Raw genomic sequence first — 9,528 nt, 5'->3', positions numbered from 1 at the left:
CACCACTGTTCGTCGGTCGTACGGGCTCTCACTGTAAAACATCCACACCCTTGAACACCTAGCCTTCTGCACAGAGGCTTGGCGTGAGGGGGTGCTTTGGGAAACAGTTGGGGGAATCTTTGTTCTGGCCCTGCCTCTACCCCTGGCCACCCCACTGCCTCTTCCAACCTGTCCTGCTGCTGCACTTTCCTCCCCCTCTGAAGCCCTGTCCTCAGTAGGCTTAGCAAACCAGGTGGGGTCAGTCACCGCATCGTCCAGCTGCTCTTCCTCCAAATCCTCTGTGCACTCCTCCCTCGGACTTACTGCCCTTACTACTACCTCACTGATAGTCAACTGTGTCTCAGTATCATCGTCCTCCTCACCCACTGAAAGCTCTTGAGACAGTTGCTGGAAGTCCCCAGCCTCATCACCCGGACCCGGAACTTTCCAAAGGTTTGGCATCGGTCACGACAAACTCCTCAGGTAAGAGAGAGGAACCATTTTTTCCCACTCAAGGCAGGGACCTGAGAACAGTTCCCGTGAGTCTGCCTGCTCATCAGAATATGTCATTTTCATGGAGTGAGGAGGCTGGGAGGAAGGAGGAGCAGCAGCCAGAGGATTCAGAGTTGCAGCAGTGGACTGCGTAGAAGACTGGGTGGTCGATACATTGCTGGATGCATTTTCAGCCATCCACGACAGGACCTGCTCACACTGCTCTGTTTGTAATAAAGGTCTACCACGTGGACCCATAAATTGTGATATGAAGCTGGGGAGCCCAGAAACTTGCCTCTCTCCTAATCCCGCAGCAGCCGGCTGTGATTCACACTCACTTGGACTTCCGCGTCCTCGCCCGCATCCACGTCCACGTCCTCGACCCCTACCCCTTATCACGGCGGATTACAAATAGGGCAGGGGCCAAATAAATTACTCCACTGTACAGCACTGACAACTGGGCCTTAATTCACCGCACACAGAGACTTGTAGATAGCGGAGGCTCTATGCTGTGAATAGAAAAAAAGAAACCAGCTGTCTCGTGCTGATACCTTAGGGTAATTTACCGCTCGCAGAGACTTGTAGATAATAGAGGCTGTGTGGAGTGGGAGAAGACTGTAAAGCCAGTGGATAGTGCTGGTAACTGCGGCGATCTCAACCCCACCAACGGAAATGGTATTGTGAGACGCTCTGCACAGCGGCTGAGCTGAAATACTTTGCAATGGCCCAGGAAATATTACAGCACTGTTTAGCGGTGAGACCGCAGTCTAATTCACTGCAGATAGAGAACGGTGTAAATAATTATTATATTATTCGCGTACACTTTCACGCTGACAGCGGTATTGTAACGCAAACTCCAGCCAGAAAAAAATTATAAGGAAGGCTGCAAACAGTCCTAGCTGTAAAATAGTGAAGCAGTACAACTCCCAGCAGGCACCCAGTAAAATGCAGACGCTGAGAGGCAGCCCAACGAAGGTTTTTTTGTTTTTTTTTGCGAAAAAGAATACAGGCTGTATACTGTGTTGGCCCTGGGCTGTGCGTATAATTCACTGCAGACACAGACCGGTGTTAATAATTATGGAATTTTTTGCGTACACTTTCACTCTGACAGCGGTATTGTAACGCAAACTGCAGCCAGAAAAAAAATTATACAGAAGGGTGCAAACAGGCCTAGCTGCGTAATAGTGAAGCACTACAACTCCCAGCAGCCACCCAGTAAAATGCAGACGGTCAGAGGTAGCCCTAAGAAGAACCGTTGGGGATCTTGTAGACAGGATCCTACACTACCACTGTCCCCTCAGGAGCACTTTCCCTATACTCTGTATAATAGACTGCAGACTGAGAACTAAAGATGAGCGAACGTACTCGTCCGAGCTTGATATTTGTGCGAATATTAGGGTGTTCGGGATGCTCGTTACTCGTAACGAGTACCACGCGGTGTTCCGGTTACTTTCAGTTTCCTCTCTGAGACGTTAGCGCGCTTTTCTGGCCAATTGAAAGACAGGGAAGGCATTACAACTTCCCCCTGTGACGTTCAAGCCCTATACCACCCCCCTGCTGTGAGTGGCTGGGGCGATCAGATGTCACCCGAGTATAAAAATCGGCCCCTCCCGCGGCTCGGCTCAGATGCCTTGTGAGTTAGCTGAGGGACAGTGGTATCGTGCTGGAGCTGCTGTAGGGAGAGCGTTAGGAGTTAGTGTAGGCTTCAAGAACCCCAACGGTCCTTCTCAGGGCCACATCTAATAGTGTGCAGTACTGTGTTAGCACTGTATATTTTTTTTTTTTTTTCAAAATTGGATCTGCAGAGCATTGCGCCCTGCAATAGGGACAGAAGTGGTGGTTAGGCAGGGAGAGTGTTAGGCTTCAAGAACCCCAACGGTCCTTTCTAGGGCCACATCTATCCGTGTGCAGTACTGTCCAGGCTGCTGTTAGCAGTGTTGCATATTTTTTTTTCTTCTCAAAACCGGCTGTGCAGACCATTGCACCCGGCATTAATACTACAGGGATAGAATTGTGTAGGCAGGGCCAGAAGACATACATTATTCATTGAATAGACGCAGTGTGGGTTTTCCTTTGAAAAACAAGGGAAAAAATTCTATTTCGCCTGCCTCTGAAAGTCCTCAGGGCTCTGGGTACGTGTGTGCTGCGTGCAGAACGTTAAAAATAATCAGACGCAGCCAGCTACGTTTTACTGCAGGCTTGCGCCAATTTTTTTCCTGCATGGGAAATCCCTGATCTGCTGTAGCGAATAACTTTGCATCACTGCAGTTCTCTGACACATTTGCAGGGCCACAACACAGTTATTAAACTTAGTAGTATTCATTGAATACACGCAGTGTGGCTTGTCCTTTGAAAAACAAGGGAAAAAATTCTATTTCGCCTGCCTCTGACAGTCCTCAGTGCTCTGGGTACGTGTGTGCTGTGTGCAGAACGTTAAATAAAAATCAGACGCAGCCAGCTACGTTTTACTGCAGGCTTGCGCCAATTTTTTTCCTGCATGGGAAATCCCTGATCTGCTGTAGCGAATAACTTTGCATCACTGCAGTTCTGTGACACATTTGCAGGGCCACAACACAGTTATTAAACTTAGTAGTATTCATTGAATACACGCAGTGTGGCTTGTCCTTTGAAAAACAAGGGAAAAAAATTCTATTTTGGCTGCAGGCTTTCGCCAATTTCTTTCCTGCATGGGAAATCCCTGATCTGCTGTAGCGAATAACTTTGCATCACTGCAGTTCTGTGACACATTTGCAGGGCCACAACACAGTTATTAAACTTAGTAGTATTCATTGAATACACGCAGTGTGGCTTGTCCTTTGAAAAACAAGGGAAAAAATTCTATTTTGGCTGCAGGCTTGCGCCACTTTCTTTCCTGCCTGGGAAATCAAATCACTGGTAATACACCATGCTGAGGGGTAGGGGTAGGCCTATAGGATGTGGACGCGGGCGAGGATGCGGAGGCCCAAGTCAGGGTGTGGGCACAGGCTGAGCCAGTGCGGTGGCCAGGGGTAGAGGCAGGGCAAGACCGAATAATCCACCAACTGTTTCCCAAAGCGCCCCGTCGCGCCATGCCACCCTGCACAGGTCAAGGTGCTCTACGGTGTGGCAGTTTTTCACAGAGACGCCTGACGACCGACGAACAGTGGTGTGCAACCTTTGTCGCGCCAAGATCAGCTGGGGAGGCACCACCAACAGCATGCGCAGGCATATGATGGCCAAGCACCCCACAAGGTGGGACGATGCCCGTTCACCGCCTCCGGTTTGCACCACTGCCTCTCCCCCTGTGCCCCAACCTGCCACTGAGATCCAACCCCCCTCTGAGGACACAGGCACTACCGTCTCCTGGCCTGCACCCACACCCTCACCTCCGCTGTCCTCGGCCCCATCCAGCAATGTCTCTCAGCGTAGCGTCCAGACGTCGCTAGCGCCACAGTTTGAGTGCAAGCGCAAGTACGACGCCACGCACCCGCACGCTCAAGTGTTAAACGTGCACATTGCAAAATTGATCAGCCTAGAGATGCTGCCGTATAGGCTTGTGGAAACGGAGGCTTTCAAAAGCATGATGGCGGCGGCGGCCCCGCGCTACTCTGTACCCAGTCGCCACTACTTTTCCCGATGTGCCGTCCCAGGCCTGCACGACCACGTCTCCCGCAACATTGTACGCGCCCTCACCAACGCGGTTACTGCCAAGGTCCACTTAGCAACAGACACGTGGACAAGCACAGGCGGGCAGGGCCACTATATCTCCCTGACGGCACATTGGGTGAATTTAGTGGAGGCTGGGACAGAGTCAGAGCCTGGGACCGCTCACGTCCTACCCACCCCCAGAATTGCGGGCCACAGCTCGGTGGTGGTATCTGCGGCGGTGTATGCTTCCTCCACTAAAGCACCTTCCTCCTCCTCCTCCTCCAACGCAACCTCTGTCTCGCAATCAAGATGTGTCAGCAGCACGTCGCCAGCAGTCGGTGTCACGCGGCGTGGCAGCACAGCGGTGGGCAAGCGTCAGCAGGCCGTGCTGAAACTACTCAGCTTAGGAGAGAAGAGGCACACGGCCCACAAACTGCTGCAGGGTCTGACAGAGCAGACTGACCGCTGGCTTGCGCCGCTGAGCCTCCAACCGGGCATGGTCGTGTGTGACAACGGCCGTAAGCTGGTGGCGGCTCTGCAGCTCGGCGGCCTCACGCACGTGCCATGCCTGGCCCATGTCTTTAATTTGGTGGTTCAGCACTTTCTGAAAAGCTACCCCCACTTGTCATACCTGCTCGGAAAGGTGCGCCAGCTCTGCGCACATTTCCGCAAATCCCACACGGATGCTGCCACCCTGCGGACACTGCAACATCGGTTTAATCTGCCAGTGCACCGACTGCTGTGCGACGTGCCCACACAGTGGAACTCTTCGCTCCACATGTTGGCCAGACTCTATGAGCAGCGTAGAGCTATAGTGGAATACCAACTCCAACTTGCGCGGCGCAGTGTGAGTCAGCCTCCTCAATTATTTACAGAAGAGTGGCCCTGGTTGGCAGCCATCTGCCAGGTCCTTGGAAAATTTGAGGAGTCTACCCAGGTGGTGAGCGGCGATGCTGCAATCATTAGCGTCACCATTCCTCTGCTATGCATCTTGAGAAGTTCCCTGCAAAGCATAAAGGCAGACGCTTTGCGCTCGGAAACAGAGCCGGGGAAAGACAGTATGTCGCTGGATAGTCAGAGCACCCTCCTGTCTATATCTCAGCGCGTTCAGGAGGAGGAGGAGGAGCATGAGGAGGATGAGGAGGAGGAGGAAGAGACAGCTTGGCACACTGCTGACGGTACCCATGCTGCTTGCCTGTCATCCTTTCAGCGTGTATGGCCTGAGGAGGAGGAAGAGGAGGAGGAAGAGGATCCTGAAAGTGATCTTCCTAGTGAAGACAGCCATGTGTTGCGTACAGGTACCCTGGCACACATGGCTGACTTCATGTTAGGATGCCTTTCTCGTGACCCTCGCGTTACACGCATTCTGGCCACTACGGATTAGTGGGTGTACACACTGCTCGACCCACGGTATAAGGAGAGCCTTTGCACTCTCATTCCTGAAGAGGAAAGGGGTTCGAGAATGATGCTATACCACAGGGCACTGGTGGACAAACTGATGGTAAACTTCCCATCCGACAGCGCTAGTGGCAGAAGGCGCAGTTCCGAGGGCCAGGTAGCAGGGGAGGCGCAGAGATCATGCAGCATGTACAGCGCAGGCAGGGGAACATTCTCCAAGGCCTTTGCCAGCTTTATGGCTCCCCAGCAAGACTGTGTCACCGCTCCCCAGTCACGGCTGAGTCGGCGGGAGCACTGTAAAAGGATGGTGAGGTAGTACGTAGCCGATCGCACGACCGTCCTCCGTGACGCCTCTGCCCCCTACAACTACTGGGTGTCGAAGCTGGACACGTGGCCTGAACTCGCGCTGTATGCCCTGGAGGTGCTTGCTTGTCCTGCGGCTAGCGTCTTGTCAGAGAGTGTGTTTAGTGTGGCTGGGGGAATCATCACGGATAAGCGTACCCACCTGTCAACCGACAGTGCCGACAGGCTTACACTCATCAAGATGAACAAAGCCTGGATTTCCCCAGACTTCTCTTCTGCACCAGCGGACAGCAGCGATACCTAAGCAATACGTAGGCTGCACCCGCGGATGGAAGCATCGTTCTCTCTCACCATCCAAAACGGGGACATTTCTGCTTCATCAATCTGTGTATAATATTCCTCCTCCTCCTCCTCCTGCTCCTCCTCCTGAAACCTCACGTAATCACGCCGAACGGGCAATTTTTCTTGGGGCCACAAGGCTCACTCATATAATTTTTCTAAACAATTTTTATACGTTTCAATGCTCTTAAAAGTGTTGAAACTTTAACTTGAACCAATTTTTCGTTAAACTGGGCTGCCTCCAGGCCTAGTTACCACTTAAGCCACATTAACCAAAGCGATTAATAGGTTTCACCTGCCCTCTTGGTTGGCCATGGCCAATTTTTTGGATGTACATTAGTACTGTTGATACAGCAATTTTTGTGGCCCCTCGCCTACAGTGTAATCATAGCAATTTCTATGTTCTTCGCCTGCACTCATGGTATAGAAAGGTGTGTGGGGTTGGCCTACACTTTAGCTACATAAATGTAACTTGTGCCTTGTCTATACTGCAGCTACTGAAATGGAACGAAGACTGCGCTCCCACTATACTGCTGCTTCGGAATTGTTACTGGGGCCTGTCTTGAGTGCTACTATTACTGAAATGGAACGCATACTGTGCTCCCCCTATAATGCTGCTAGTGATATGTTAGTGGGGCCTGTCCTAATGCTACGGCTGAAATGTTACTAATTATGGGCTCTGCCTATACCGCTGCTCATGGTATGTCTCTGGGGTGTGGAAACAGAGGCTTCCCAAAGACATGATGGCGGCGAGGCTATTTCCCACCAACGCTGTTACTGTTAAGGTGCATATAACCACGGACACGTGGAGAGGACACGTATTGCCTCAAAAACATCCCCCGCCACAGCCCACTTAATCCTGGCCACATTCCGAAAACCAACAAAATAAAACCGCGCTACTAGGTCCGCAGTCACCAACACATTACCACCAACGCGGTTACTGTTAAGGTACATATTACCAGTCTGACTGGGGCATGCAGTGTGGGCCGAAGCCCACCTGCATTAAGCACAACATTACTACCTCAGCTGTGTTGGGCAATGCAATGGGATATTTTTGTGTATCGCCGATGGGTTCCAGGGAGCCACCCATGCTGTAGGTGCACACTGAGTTTAACCTACATGTGTCCACTTGTAAAGAACCCCAGTCTGACTGGGGCATGCAGGGTGGGCCGAAGCCCACCTGCATTAAGCACGACATTACTACCTCAGCTGTGTTGGGCAATGCAATGGGATATTTTTGTGTATCGCCGGTGGGTTCCAGGGAGCCACCCATGCTGTAGGTGCACACGGAGTTTAACCTACATGTGTCCACTTGTAAAGAACCCCAGTCTGACTGGGGCATGCAGTGTGGGCCGAAGCCCACCTGCATTAAGCACGACATTACTACCTCAGCTGTGTTGGGCAATGCAATGGGATATTTCTATGTACCGCCGGTGGCTTCCTGGCACCCACCCATGCTGTGGGTCCACAGGGAATTATAAATGCATCTGTTTCGACTTGTAAAGAACCCCAGTCTGACTGGGGCATGCAGTGTGGGCTGAAGCCCACCTGCATTAAGCACGACATTACTACCTCAGCTGTGTTGGGCAATGCAATGGGATATTTTTGTGTATCGCCGGTGGGTTCCAGGGAGCCACCCATGCTGTCGGTCGACAGGGACTTCACAATAGGGAGTTGTACCTGCCTGTGTCTATGAATTAAAAAGCCTGGTCTGACTGGGGCATGCAGAGACACCTTGACAGAATGAATAGTGTGTGGCACATAGGTTCCCCATTGCTATGCCCACGTGTGCAGCTCCTGATGGCGGTGGCACAGGATTCTATTTCTCATTGCTTCTGTACAGGGTCGCTGCCTAGCCGTGCCAACCCTCTGCAGTGTGTGCCTGCGGTTCCTCCTCATGGCAGACGCACTTCTAAATAGACATGAGGGTGGTGTGGCATTAGGGCAGCTGAAGGCTGCGCAGGGACACTTTGTTGTGCGCTGTGGGGGGGAGGGGGGGCGGTTGGGCAGCATGTAACCCAGGAGAAGTGGCAGTGGAGTGTCATGCAGGCAGTGATTGTGCTTTGTTGGAGGTAGTGTGGTGGTTAGCAAAGGTATGCCATGCTAATGAGGGCTTTTCAGAAGTAAAAGTTTTTGGGAGGGGGGGGCCCACTCTTGCCGCTATTGTGGCTTAATAGTGGGACCTGTGAACTTGAGATGCAGCCCAACATGTAGCCCCTCGCCTGCCCTATCCGTTGCTGTGTCGTTCCCATCACTTTCTTGAATTGCCCAGATTTTCACACAAGGAAACCTTAGCGAGCATCGGCGAAATACAAAAATGCTCGGGTCGCCCATTGACTTCAATGGGGTTCATTACTCGAAACGAACCCTAGAGCATCGCGAAAAGTTCGTCCCGAGTAACGAGCACCCCAGCATTTTGGTGCTCGCTCATCTCTACTGAGAACGCTATAGTTGTAATGGCCTGCACAGCCCGAGATGAAAAAAAAGATTTTGGTGCAAAACTGCTCCCAGCCGCCACAACAGTAATGCATACGGTCAGATGTGGCCCTAAGAAGGACCTTTGGGGTTCTTGCGGACAGGATTCTACACTAACATTTTCCCTATATCAGCAGCAGCACTTTCCCTAATCTCTCCCAATGTGAGTCTGAGGAGAGCCGCGGGCGGGACCACTTTTATGGGAGAATGTGCATAGAGAGACTTCTGAAAAGAAACACAACTCCTCAGACTCCCTGTTCCCTCAACTTTGAACCCCATAATGACAGGCTTTCTTTAATATGTACTAATTATCACAACTGCTCCTTATAATTCTGATAAACAGTATTGATTAAAGGGATTGTACCAGAATTACAATCTATCCCCTGTCATGTGGATAGTGGATAACTTGCTGATCAGTGAGGGTTTCAAATCTGAGATTTATATCAATCCTGAGAATGGAGGTCCCATGTCCCTCCGTATTATTTTTCACAGGCTTACTGCAACCCTGCAGTGAGAAGGAGAATGGATTGACGGTTATGCAACCACACTGCCACTCCATTCACTTTCAATGGGACTGTGGAGATAGCCAAATCGGCAAGTGGTCAGGTATATCTGTCAGCCCCTTAAAAGTGAATAGAATGTCGATTGCACAGGGTGCTCCATTCAGTGTGATGTTACTGTGAGTGAGAGAAGTATCCCCGCAATGATGATAAGAGGGGAACACAGGACCTCAATTCTCGGGATCGGTGTGGGTCTCAGCGGTGAGACCTCCATCGATCAGCAAGTTATCACCTACTCTTTGGTTAGGATATAACTTGTAATTCTGGTACAACACTTTTAAGGATTTGCTGTGCATTCTTTATATATTAAAATATGTCTTTTTTAGAAGAAAAAAAATAAAATAAAATTGAGAAC

This window comes from Eleutherodactylus coqui, chromosome 6, assembly GCF_035609145.1.
Source record: "Eleutherodactylus coqui strain aEleCoq1 chromosome 6, aEleCoq1.hap1, whole genome shotgun sequence".
Classification (NCBI taxonomy): domain Eukaryota; kingdom Metazoa; phylum Chordata; class Amphibia; order Anura; family Eleutherodactylidae; genus Eleutherodactylus; species Eleutherodactylus coqui.
This window is presented reverse-complemented; position numbering follows the sequence as displayed.